This window comes from Mirounga leonina, unplaced genomic scaffold, assembly GCF_011800145.1.
Source record: "Mirounga leonina isolate KUSES-001 unplaced genomic scaffold, KU_Mleo_1.0 Mir_366, whole genome shotgun sequence".
Taxonomy (NCBI): domain Eukaryota; kingdom Metazoa; phylum Chordata; class Mammalia; order Carnivora; family Phocidae; genus Mirounga; species Mirounga leonina.
Genome location: NW_023270709.1, coordinates 27764510 through 27778227, shown reverse-complemented (window position 1 = coordinate 27778227; position 13718 = coordinate 27764510). Strand labels below are relative to the sequence as shown.

General features: G+C 42.6%; 1 protein-coding gene across 1 annotated transcript in view; it reads right to left on the bottom strand.

Annotated features, from left to right (window-relative positions):
- Positions 1-13718, bottom strand: part of LOC117997523 (histone H2B type 1-C/E/F/G/I) — an 881166-nt gene that overhangs the window by 14761 nt on the left and 852687 nt on the right. The window lies entirely within an intron of this gene.

Genomic DNA, 13718 nt, shown 5'->3' with positions numbered 1-13718 from the left:
AAGGCCGTCACCAAGTACACCAGCGCCAAGTGAGCCCGCCTGCTGCAAAGGTATTGATCAGACACCCAAAGGCTTTTTGTGTTGTTGTTAAAGCCATCCACACTTTCCAAAGAGTGAGAGGCAAAAGCAAATGTTTGCGTTTTTTGTTTTGTTTTTTTTGTTTTTTTTGTTTTTTTTGAGAGGCAAAAGCAAATTTTCATCTGAAAGCTTTTGTACATGTTTCTTCATTTGTGCAAAGCTACATACATCTTGTGCATTTTCAATAAGGTCTAACTTTTTTTTTTTCCATGTTACAAACATCAAACACTCCAAAAGAAATTTATTATTCAGTGGGGCCTGGGTGGCTCAGTCGGTTAAGCGTCTGCCTTCGGCTCAGGTCATGATCCCAGCCCTGGGGTTGGGCTCCCATCTCAGTAGGGAGTCTGCTTCTCACTATTCCTCTCCCTCTGCCCCTCTCCCCCTGCTCGTGTTCTGTCTCAAAATCTTTTTAAAAAATTTTTATTGTGCATATTTCATTTTACTATCCAAATTCTAATTTTAAGAACCACCCATTGAACTAATTAGTGAGAAAACTGCAAATTAGGGTGAAAAAGAAAAATATCCCTCAACTTTCAGTGAAAATCTTATTGGCAGAGCTTCTATTTATCTCCCTTTAGGTTATATCACCATTTTTCAGTCACCATCCTCCTTCCCAGTAGAATGCTCTGTGAATCACATAAATTGATTTAAAGGAAACTTACCAAGTCACATTCCCTTTCACTTATTCTTTAACATCAATGCTAGGTATGTTCCTTCTTGCTCCCTCACTCTAGGACTACATTTGCACAGAATAACCTCATGGTGTTGGGATAAATATGGAGAAAGGAAAATGAGAACCTAAATTAGTCACCTCTTTTCACCAGTTAAGGATGAGGATTGCTAATCCAGGCCCTACATCTGCAGTTGAATTTTTCTACTGGTTACTTCTTGTACACGTGTCTTGGCTAAGCCCAAGTCCCCTGCACTCCACCTCCGCATCTTTCCTAGTGAAGTTCCACAAAGATGGAAACTGATCCTGCTTCATGTTCATCACTCACGTTTTCATGTCCTCTATTTCTGGTGTGGCATTTCTGTTCATTGTGATTTTCACATGGTCAAGTCCCATTTTATGTCAACATATATATTATGAAAAATGGCTATATTTTTCAAAATCACAAAAAAATTTAGAAGAGTGGCATTGTTTTACACTTTGTATCTTTACTATCTCATTGAATGGAAGACAGCTCGATTTTTGCACAGTATTTGATTCTGCATTCAATCTATTGCAATATAATTGTCAAGTGAAAAACAGTGCAAAAATTAAGTTTCAGGATTATTACACAAATAAATTTAGCCTCACAGACCCACCAAAAGGGTCTCAGAAATCCCCTTAGGTCCCCAGATTGTATTTTGAGAATCAAAAAGAAAGCAAACATTTATTTATTTACTTATTTAGCAACCATAGTGTTGTTGGTATCTTTGGGGATGCCTTTGGCAGAATACACAGGATAATTTGAGAATTCCTTGCAAATCAGTTTGTGTTCCCAATGATGACTGTCATTAAAATGAAATTGCTGTCTTGAGATGAAATTTCCGTGAACAAGAGAGCATCAGTGTTTCTCAGGGGGCTTTTTCTGAGCCTTGATCTATAGCATTGAAGGAGGTGGGGCTTTCCTGTGTCAGCACAGAACTCGAGTACCAGGAGGGAAGCTTTCTCTGGGTGTGATGCTGACCTCAGAAAGGGAGGTATGAGACCTGGGGAAAGAGGAATCCCGAGACACACAGTGTAAAGGTCTGATCAGCTCGTCACAGGATTGGTTCCAATTGATTAGCATCATGAATTCTGCCAGTTTACATGCTGAATCCATTCCAAGTGACAACTAAATTGTTCTGTTTGTTTAATTTTAATTCTCACATTAGCACTACTTAAACATGGGGGTTCTTTCATGCTTTCTGGAGCACCACCCCCCCTTTTTTTTACTCCTACTGTCAGTTCAGACATCTGAGATGGTCCTTACTTTCATTCAGTATGATGTCTTGGACCCATTAATTCAAAACTTGTAATCAATTCTTCTTCAGTGACTTTTGGTTCTTGAATAGAGACCAAAATCTCCATCTAGGGTTTCTGTTAGGGAGTTCTCTGAGCACTCTGCACCTGCCTGACTCAGGGAACCTCAAGACCACTTTAATGGCACGTGCTGTTTCCAGATGATAAGTGCATGTTACCCTTTCCACTGAAAGTCCTTTATCTGGGCCCAGAATTTTTTTTTAATCTAACTCACTTTTCTTCCAGAGCTAATAGCATCATTCTTCTCTGCCAACAAAAGACACCACCTTCTCAAGGTTAATTTACCAGATTTGTTCAATCTAAATAATGTGTCTTTTTTTTTTTAATTTTTATTTATTTATTTGACAGAGAGAGACATAGCGAGAGCAGGAACACAAGCAGGGGGAGTGGGAGAGGGAGAAGCAGGCTTCCCGCCGAGCAGGGAGCCCGATGCGGGGCTCGATCCCAGGACCCTGGGATCACGACCTGAGCTGAAGGCAGATGCTTAACGACTGAGCCCCCCAGGCGCCCAATAATGTGTCTTTAAAAACAATACAATTTAAAATTTAGAAAGCACACAATGGACTCTTATCCAGATATATATTAAAAGAATACTCATAATACCTTAGTAATTTTTATATTCCACTTTGAGCTTTTGGAAAAATTATATATAGTCCACAGAATAAACATAAGGATGCTGTTAGCATGTATAGTTCTTAATGGTTCTCCAAGTCATTATCATCTGTACACAACTTATTTGAAAAGAATATGGAATTTGAATTTTTCTAACATTCTTACTCCAAGAGGGTACCAAAAAATAGAAGGTTATGGACTGTCCAGTTTCTGATTATTCCATTAGTTCCATTAAATATAATATAAATAAAAATATAATATATGTATAATTATTTTAGGGCATGTATGTATTAATGTATGTATATAGTGTATTTGGGCTCACAGAATATATAGCTAAAATCTCAAAGGATTAGGATCTAGCTGTAGTCTCCATCTCAGTGCTGTTCTATAACTAGGAGCATGAAATAATCAGAAAATGGAGACCCAATGCCTTTGAATTTTTTGGCATCCCCTTGGAGTAAAAGTATTGGAAAAATTAAAATAGAATATATTTTACTGTAAGTGTATAAGTTTTATATGTATATATAATATATATGCACAAATATATATATATATACCATATATACACACACTCATTTTTTTATGATATAATTATTTAAATTGCAAGCAGTATCAAGTTTCAGTTACTTGGAAATAAATATAAATAATTGTATTTGGCCAAATACAAATACATTAATACTTACAGAATACCTTAATGTTCTGTTAGCTCATTTTCAAGATATGAGTTTAAAATGTTGGCGGGGGGGTGGGGAGTAAATTAAGATAAAGCTACAGTGCAACCAAATTAACACCAAGAATTCTTTTTAAAAAATCCAGTGTTATATTTTACAATGTTACCCCTCAAATTTGAGTGGAAGAATTTTATATAGTTCCATATTCTCAAAACACTTTCATAAGGACCAACCAGCAAAAACCACTAGTATGTTTGGGTTATAACATATTTTAGGTGCAACTCCATATTCACATCACATGTACATATTTCTAATATTAATTGGGGTGTAATTCATAGTTGTCTTTTTCTTAGACAAGTGCAGGGACTTTAGAAAGTTATCATTACTGAACATTTTTATGCAACACCTGAATATTTGCATGCCTATATTCTCATTTTTATATTCTGTATTATTTTCACAATTAAAGCAGCTGTGATATAAAAAGTCTTTTTTTTTTTTTAAATAAAACACACCCAAAAAAGCCTTCATTTATTAGTGGATTGTTTCTCTTCATTCTAAGCATCTGAGGAAATCCTCTGGGAATTATTTTGTCTCTGTTTTGTTATAACAATACATTAAAATAATTCTCTTTCTTTTTAGGATTTTAATTTTGAGAGAGCACAAATGGGGGAGGGGCGGAGGGAGAGGGAGAAGCAGACTCCCGCCCCCACACACCCCAGTTGAATCATACAGTATGTAGCCTTTTCAGATTGGCTTCTTTCACTTAGTCATATGCATTTAAGGTTGCTCCATGTCTTTTCATGGCTTCATAGCGCATTTCTTTTTAGCCCTGAACGTTATCATAGTCTGGTTGTACCAATTTATTTATCTCTTCACCCACTGAAGGACATCTTGGTTGCTTCCAAGTTTTGACAGTTCTGAATAAAGCTAATATATACTTCTGAGGGCAAGTTTTGTGTGTACATAAATTCTTAACTCCTTTGAGTAAATACCAAGAATGTACTTGCAGGATTGTGTGGGAAGAATATGTGTGGTTTTGTAAGAATTGGCCAAACTGTCTTCCAAGGTGGGAGACACTATTCCATTTTGCATTCGCACCAGCAGTGAGCGATGACCCACCTTGCTTCACATCCTCGCCAGCATTTGGTGTTTTGACTATTCCAGATTTTGACCTTTCTAACTGGTATGTAGTGGTGTTTCTTTGCCTTTTAATTTATGTTTTTTATAGTGATGGCAGTCTATCATGTTACTTCATTGTTCTGTATTCCTTTCACAAGAAGTTTACTCAAGTTTTTCAAGTAATTTTTTATTTTAGGATTTTATTTATTTATTTGACAGAGAGATCACAAGTAGGCAGAGAGGCAGGCAGAGAGAGAGGGGGAAGCAGGAGCCACACTGAGCAAGGAGCCCAATGCGGGGCTCGAGCCCAGGACCCTGAGATCATGACCTGAGCCGAAGGCAGACGCTTAATGACTGAGCCACCAAGGCGCCTCAAATAATTTTTTAAAAAGCTTTGGAAAGTTTCACAGATTTTCTATAAACCTGTTACTGTTTTGACTTTCTATCACTTTCAAAGGCTTTAAACTTTACTTTCTTCTCTTTTAAATTCCTTTATGCAAAATTCAACTGTGCAATGTAGGAAAAATTTCCTCTGCTTTTGGATTTAGCAGTAATCCTCCTAGCAATAGTGATAGTTAAAGGAGAAGACTTTTGATTTTGTTGAAATGTGTTTGATAGACTAAGAAAGTTAAGCCACAGCATAAAGAAACCACAGCTAAGGAATAAACCACTGACAAAATCCTAGATGCTGGAAGGAAACGTAAAGATCATCTTGTTAAACCCTGCTCTTTTACAGTTGAGTTGGAAACGAGAGATGTCATGGGAAGCCCACTGTCACGCCAGAACCCAGGCCCCCGTGCGCACGCGTGTGTTCCTGCCAAACACAGGATTCAGGGGCAGCAGGATAGGAGGGAGAGCATGGCTCATCCATCCAGCATATATTTACTGTTCTGTGCCAGGGATTGTCACACGTTTACTTTTGAAAATTAGCAATTTTATTATAAAAGATGTTTTTAGTTAGTAACATAGAGGCCAAAACCTTTAAGATATTTCAAGTATGGATAAACAGTAAGTAGAGCATATGTCGTTCAATAGAGATTGTAGGGATGACAGAGTCCAGAGATCTGGCTAAATGTATGAGACAGTAAATATTTGGAATTCATTGACACAAGAGTCCATAAAGCCCTCAGTAAACAGGGGGCCTTAGATGAGCCCTGCTTTGGGCCCCCCAGGAGCTCGCAGACAAAGCCTGCGTCTGTCCCACAAACCGCGGGGAGTGCGGGTGTGGCCCGGCTCGCTGCCCCGCATCTGTCCCAGGGGCCCAAAAGGAGAGCCGAGATGTACGAGCGAGCACGCGCTTGACTCCCACAGCGGGGCTCTCACCCGCTTGCCCACCAAACTGGCAGCTTGCGCATCTTTTCTCCCTTGCTTACCGCATTTCTAACTGATTTAATAAGCTGTGATTTGAGCATTTAGATGCAGCCCAAGAGCCTTTCTCTGCGGTGTCCCCGGGAGAGCTTGCGGGGTGCGATGCTTGGAGGCTACCTGGGCCTCAAGGTAATTTCTTTTTTTTTCTTTTTTAAGATTTTATTTATTTGAGACAGAGAGAATGAGAGAGACAGCACATGAGAGGGGGGAGGGTCAGAGAGAGAAGCAGACTCCCTGCTGAGCAGGGAGCCCGATGCAGGACTCGATCCAGGGACTCCAGGATCACGACCTGAGCCGAAGGCAGTCGCCCAACCAACTGAGCCACCCAGGCGCCCTCAAGGTAATTTCTTGCATGATACTAATGATGGACTGGAACAAGGCCGCAGAACAGGGACATTTGGGCAGCGAATGTAGGAGACAAGGAAGAGCTGTCGGGGAGCACTGCAGTCGAGGGAAAGGAAGTGCACACATTCCCGGGGCACCGGGCTCAGCGTGTCTGAGAAGGAACAGCAAAGGGATCGGGGTGGTTGGAGCAGAGGAAGCACGAGGGAGCCTGGGATCGGGGGCCTAAGACAGACCGGGGCCAAAGCACACAGCACCCCAGAGACCAAGGGAAGGGCTTTCAAGTTTTGAAGCTGATCTGACAAGGGTTTTAAAGGAATCTCGGGGCTGCTGAGGGGAGGCAGAATCGAGGAGCACCAGGCGGGGAGCAGACACCTGGTTGGAAGCCTCTGCCATGACCAGGAGAGAGGAGGTGGAGTGTGGAGTAGGGTGGTGGTGCCGGAGAGTGTGAGGGACTCGGCGTCTGCATCTGTGTCTCCCTCCATCGCTGCCAAGAGCACCTTCTTGCCCAGTCTTATCCCTGCACGCTTCTGCCAAATTAAAAATCTCTAAAATGTCACTTGCCTCGTTAAAAACCTTTTCCAAACAATGCTTCTCTTCCTGCACAAATGAATCCAGGCTCGTTTCCCTTGGTACCGCGTTACCTGAGCCCTGAATGCTGGTTCTACTTTGAAGAATTTGCCCATTCTGTTCCATCTCCCTCAGAACACAGCACACTAGGGGGCGCCTGGGTGGCTCAGTCGGTGAAGCGTCTGAACTCAGCTCAGGTCATGGTCCCAGGGGCCTGGGATCGAGCCCCGCATCGGGCTCCCTGCTCATCGGGGAGTCTGCTTCTCCCTCTCCCACTCCCCCTGCTTGTATTCTGCTCGCAGTCTGTCAAATAAATAAATAAATAAAATGTTAAAAAAGAAAAAGAATACAGCACACTAGATCATGATGCATTAATCAGATAGATCGTGTATAAAGCTCCTTCAGTTTCCTGTATTAGGATATATGTCCTTTAGGACAATGGCCGTGTTTTTTTGCATTGCCTGTTTCCCCAAGGACACACTTAGTGATAACTGGCCCCCTTCTTCCATCTCACCCCGTGCCCCCCAAAGACACATTTATTTTCATTTCTTTCCTTCTAGGCCGGTACAACATCTCAGAAAAAAAAGGACAGGAAAACAGAAAGTGAAAACTAAGGTTTGGGGATAGCTTGTCCCAGGTGCAGTGGAGGTGCAGTGGGCTTTGTCTTTCCCAGAGCGTGTTCTCACTCCGTGTCTAACTACTGAAGTTCCAGAAAGGGCAGTTCTTCAACATCGTGGACTGATTTTACGGAGAGAGGACAGGTCTGATACACAGGCGGGAGGCATCTGCGATGAGCTCACTGTGCAAAGGCCTCCCGGGAGGTGGCTGTGGGAAGTTCATTCCTTCTTTGGGATCACCAGGCCTCTGTGTCGTAATCTGAGGAGAGCTGAGTCCCCATTTGTTCTTAAGGTCTAAGGTACAGCTAGCCAGTGTCACAGTGGATCCCACAGAGGTGGACCACCACTTGTATTTCAATGTCCTGCTGTGCCTTTTCTGTTCACTGGGCTAAAGCTGAATGTAAATCTCATGGTTGCTGCCCGAGTTCAAAGCCAGCGGACTGGCTTTGCAGACCCAGAGCTGGCCGGGGTGTCAGCAACTGGGGGGGACTTCTGTGTGAGGGGCCCTTTTCCTTTAAGAGCTGTCCACCTCGTCTCCAAATCAAGGCCCCCTGCTTGTTCACACGTCCACAGGTAAGCTGCTGGGAAGACAAGGAGTTTGGGACTATTCCATGAGGCACAGGGACCAATTGGCTTACCCAGGGCTGATGCAACGGACGTTTCAGCATCGCAGACTATTTCTGGGGACATTCTGGCATTCCTGGAAGCTTTCCGGCGGCTCCCACCATTGACATCTCCCTTCTGCAGCTTCTGCAATGAAAGTTATCAGTGTCTGCCTTCTCAGAGAACAATAGTGGCCCTTAGCGAGCATTCTAGAAACCAAGCAGACTGTTTTTTAGTCTGTCCCAGGGCTTGGGGGAAGGTGCACCACTGCCATTTAGGAAAAGATCAGGGATGCTAGATGTCCCATGAAGAACTAAGTCGGGTTTTGCACGACTTCCAAGTGCCCCACAGCAAATCTGAAGGTAAAAAACCTGTTAATCAATCCTAGAACCTGACTCCTTCTACAAAGAAGCACGAGGTCTTTGCGCATGTGTGTGTTTCTGTGTAGTTCAATGGGCACCGCAATTTCCAAGAATGCCATCATTTTATAAATTGAGATTGTATTTTGTTCTTTTCAAATGTCCCCCAAGAATTATTGTTTTAAAAAAAAATGTCACATCACTGAGGGTAAGTCTCTTCTTGGTGTTTGATCCTCTGAGTCGATCTACAGGATCCTTTTTGCCTTCAGGATGATTCTACCTACAGGTTCTGTGACAACTGATTTGTGTGTCGACTTGACCGGGCTGTGTGTTACCCACATATTTGGTCAAACATCATTCTGGGTGTTTCTGTGAGGGGGCTTTTGGATGAGAGTAAAACATTTAAATTGGTAGACTTAATTTGTAAAGCAGATTATTCTCCCTAATGTGGGTGGGCCTCATTCAATCAGTTGAAATTAAGAATGGAACACAAAGGCTGTCCTTCCCCTGAATAACAATTCCTCATGTCTGGTTGCTTTGGAACTGGGACATTGGCCTTTTCCTGCCTTTGGACTCAGACTGAGACATGGGCCCTGCCTGGGTCTCGAAGCTGCTGGCCTCCGGACTGGAACTACGCCATCGGCTCCCCTGGGTCTCCAGTTTGCCAGCTCAGCCTGCAGATCTGGAGCCTTGTCGGCCTCCATAATCACATGAACCAGTTCCTTATAAGAAATCTCCTAATATCTATATGCACATCCATCCCATTGGTTTTATTTCTCACTAATACAGGTACAAATACCCAACTTCTAATTTATGTTTTTGAGTGTAGGGCCCAAGCAATGACATGTTGTTGAAATTATCTCCTTTATTGTTAAAATAACAGTCTCTTACTTTGTTTTTATGTAACAGTATGGTGTTTCATGATTTTGAAAAATTATTCATGCGTTTAAGTATTATTACCTAAGAATTTAACATCAGTAAAAAAAAAAAAACCTTAAATATCAAAGGGGAGCCTTGGGGATGACAGCTATGGGAACCACTGCTTTTCATACATTAAGCCCAAGAATGTAACCTGTTTATTAAGCTACGCAAGCACAGACATCACAGCGATGTCAATAACACAGGACACGACCCCCCCTGCCAATCTCAACGGCCGCGGCGGGCCCTGACCCGAGCCTCTGCCCTTATGCCTTGAAATTTAAGGTTTCCCCAAATTAATATCTTTGGGACTCCAGAGTTCCCTTATAGCTTTTCATAATTTCTCCATCAAAAAGACTTGCTAATTTTTTATGTAAATGCAGACCTTTGGCTGAGGCACTGATTTTATTCTTCCTTCTATCAGTGGGAATTCTGGTGCACCTGCAGGGGGAGGGGCTTTGTCTTTCTAGTCTACCCCACCCATGTTCTTTGCACTTTTCAGGCCCTCTTTAAAGTCGTCTTAAGCTGAAGCAGTCCTATTCATTGACCCCTAGGAATACTTACATGTATGTTCAACTCTGTAGGACTTGATAGGAACTTTTTATCCTTATTCAAGTCTGGAAAAAAATATCCTTGTGCTTTTTGTTAATTGGTTTTGTTTTTTAATACCATACATCTGCTTTACTCTTGAAATCTCCCAAGAGGCTGATTCGGTGATGTCAGAAAAGGTGAGCCTCTGAAATGGAAGTTAAAAGGTATCAGACAATGGATAAACTAGTCATCTGCAGAAAAAATACACGTTTGAGATGGTTTGGACAGTTATAGATGATGAGATGCAGGCGTTTTTCACATTGAAGAACCTAAAATGTAACTAAGATAAGTTGTGGTCTAATTTAATGTGCCCGATACAGTGTCCTAACTGAAGGATGACAAACTGCACAGAATCTAGAAAGGAGTAAAAAAAGAGTTAAGCTTTGTCAGTAAATTTTGTTCAACCACCATAGAATGGAGTTTTCAAGGAAGAAAATATGAATTTCTCTAACCTGGACAAAGGCCAGTTTCAGGTAACATAACTTGGGGGAAAAAAATCTCTCCTTTAGGATAAGACTCTCTTGCCTATTTTAATGTTCCAATTTGTTCTTTTGTGTTCTAAAAATTGTTCTTTAGGGGGGAAAATGACAAAAAGTATTATCAGGGGCAAATCATGTGAATTATTAAAGCTACCAGCTGTTCCAGTATAAAATAGTAAAGTGACATCCAGGTCTGGCTGAGCTCAAGTCCATTTCCCAAGGCTGATCAGCAATGACACAAATTAATCAAGATACTTTGAACAACAAAAGTGTTAGATGCCTGGATCACCAAGGCGCCAATAACCCACAAAATCTAGCTTTGAGTTCTTTTTTTATTTTTCTCTCTTTTTCTTTTAGGAATTTCAAGTTTCTAAATACTGGACTGTAATGGGCCCGATATGTGAACCTCTTATAGAGGGGCCATAGATTCCTTCTGCATGCTTCTGTCCATTCTGCACAGAGTTCAGCTACCCCTTCCCCATATTCTAGACACGGTTCCTGCTGACAACTGCAAGTCATCCCAGCAGTCCTTGCTAGCCCACCATACCTGTCTGTACCCACACCTACACAGGTATGTGTATCCGTAATGTCTTCTCTACCTCTATCTGTACACACATGCGTTCTCCAGGCCCAGGACATACATGGTCAGCTAACTGAATCCGTCTAAATCCTCTTCCCATTTCCTCCCCTGGATTTCTATCTGCTGTTTCCCTCATTCTGTAAAACAAAGAAATAACCAGAATTTGCTATTGATTGTCTGCATCAATGGATTAATGGACAGGATGAAAGGCTTCTGTGCTCTGAAAAGTAGTGATTAAAAGAACCAAATATCTGCATGGAGCACTGGATGTTATGCACAATGAATCATGGAACACTTCATCTAAAATTAATGATGTAATGTATGGGGATTAACATAAGAATAAAAAAAAAAGAACCAAATATGTGGTGAATTTACTATCATCAACTATCCTGAGAGATGATGGAAGGAGAAAAGATACATAAATTTAAAAAGTATAATTTCTTTTCTAACAGAACTGAGGGAGGGATATACATACATACATATATATGAATACATGAAAGACATACAAAATACACACACCTGCGTACCTCCTCATACACATTCCGGTCAGAGAGCTGTCACAAAGATTTTGAAAAATCTGAGTAGACTGAAAGTTTACAAGAGCTGGAGGAGGAAGGTTGCTCACTTAATTGTAGCCCAACTCTTGAGTTTTCTAAATTCATAGGCCTTCCTAATGACCTGTCAGTCTTTTTCTCCCACTCTCTAAAAGAAACACCATAAGGTTTGGAATTCTCCTTTATAAGATTTCCTTTATGACAAAGTAGATGATGCTTGGAACTTGTTTTTATGCAAGGGTCCTCTCCCTACTATAGTTTTCAGTATAGTATCTGATACATAAAGGGAATATATGTAACATACATCTTAAGTTTAAAACAAATTGTATCAGGGGCGCCTGGGTGGCTCAGTCGTTAAGTGTCTGCCTTCGGCTCAGGTCATGATCCCGGGGTCCTGGGATAGAGCCGCGCATCCGGCTCCCTGCTCCGCGGGAGGCCTGCTTCTCCCTCTCCCACTCCCCCTGCTTGTGTTCCCTCTCTCGCTGTCTCTCTCTGTCAAATAAATAAATAAAATCTTTAAAAAAATAAAAATAAAAAATAAAACAAATTGTATCAGACACCCAGGATGGAACTTCTAGCAGTAAATCTAGAATGCTGGCAACGACTTGTATTTACCTCTGTTTTTGTCTACATCCTCTCGCTGTGACTGTCACTGAGGTATCCATTTCCTGATTTTTAAAAACTCATTTATAAAGCTCTTAAAAATGTTTTCGAATCATACACTTACATGTGCTTCTCTACATGCTTAAATAATTATTTTTGAGCTTTATAAAGTGGTATCATATATGAACCTTCTGAGATTTAGGTTTCTGAAATTCAACCAAGTTCTACTGTGTATTTAGTTTTTTTCTCCCCCTCTCTGTATGGACCCCTATTGAGTGACTATCTCAATAAATTTGTTGAGTGGGCGCCTGGGTGGCTCAGTTGGTTAAGCGACTGTTTTCAGCTCAGGTCATGATCCTGGAGTCCCGGGATCCAGTCCCGTAGCGGGCTCCCTGCTCAGCAGGGGGTCTGCTTCTCCCTCTGACCCTCCCCCCTGTCATGCTCTCTCTATCTCAGTCTCTCTCTCAAATAAATAAATAAAATCTTAAAAATAAATAAATAAATTTGTTGATTCTTTTGGCCATGAACATGCGGTTGCTTCCCCTGTTTTGCGAGTAAGAATAGCGCTGCTCCCTTCTCCTGTGTCTCCTGCTCAAAGCGTGCAGAATATTCTCACGCGAACACCTCAGCTCCGTAACTGGATAAAGGATATGATCCAAAAAAACTTCACCAAATACAACTCAGTGTGGAAGTGTTTCCCCCCCGAGTCCCGGCAGAGACCAAAATACCCTTAAATGTGCCGTTCCTAAGGGCTTAAGTCGGGGAGAGGGATTTTGACGTCCTGAATTGGGGGTGAAGGCCCAGCGCTTCCCCCCTCCTCTAGTCTTCTTTTTAAATGTCTTCCAGTAGAACCACGGAATGCAATGACACGGAAAGAAAATATGGTGGAGTGGATTCTGACCGGAGAGGTAGGCACCTGAGCCCGGTTCCTTCCCATGAGAGGAGTTTCACCCAGAGGAACGGGGGGGGAGAGCGGCAGCTGGTCCCGCTCGCCGCGCGGCGCTCAACTCGGGGCGCGGCCCGCGGGGCCCTTGGGACCGCGCGCGCGGCGTCTGGACTGGCTCCCACACCCACGTGCCACGGGTCGCGCACGGACACTTTCAGGCCGGCTCTGCCTGCCATTTTTCGGCTGCCTTTCTAGCTCAGTGCGTGGAAATACGAACTCCAGGGACCGAGCCAGCCCCGCCCCCGAAACGACTTGCGCGCCTCTTAGCGCGTGCCCAGCGCCCCGTCGCTAAGGTGCCCCTGAGAATTAGGGACAGAGCGCCAGAGGCATTATCAGTACGACCTTTTGCCAGGTTGGGATTTTCAAAGGTGACCAGGTTTTGCTTTGGAGACAAAGAATATTTTATTTTGCCCCATCTGTCTGATAATGAACATGATCCTTCCTGGCCGAAACCTTTCTAAATACATCTCCAGCGCTACTCCAGCTTCCGATACATTGTAACTAATTTCCCGCCAGGTGAAAACACGCAATTCAGATACTGTTTCTTTACAGCAAATAAAACACCCAGGGCACATGAGCGCCAGTTCTCTCTAGAACGCTGAGTGGCTCTGAAAAGAGCCTTTGGGGTGTGTGCCGAGCCTTACCGATTGCTCTGCAGCAGGCGGGCTCACTTGGCGCTGGTGTACTTGGTGACGGCCTT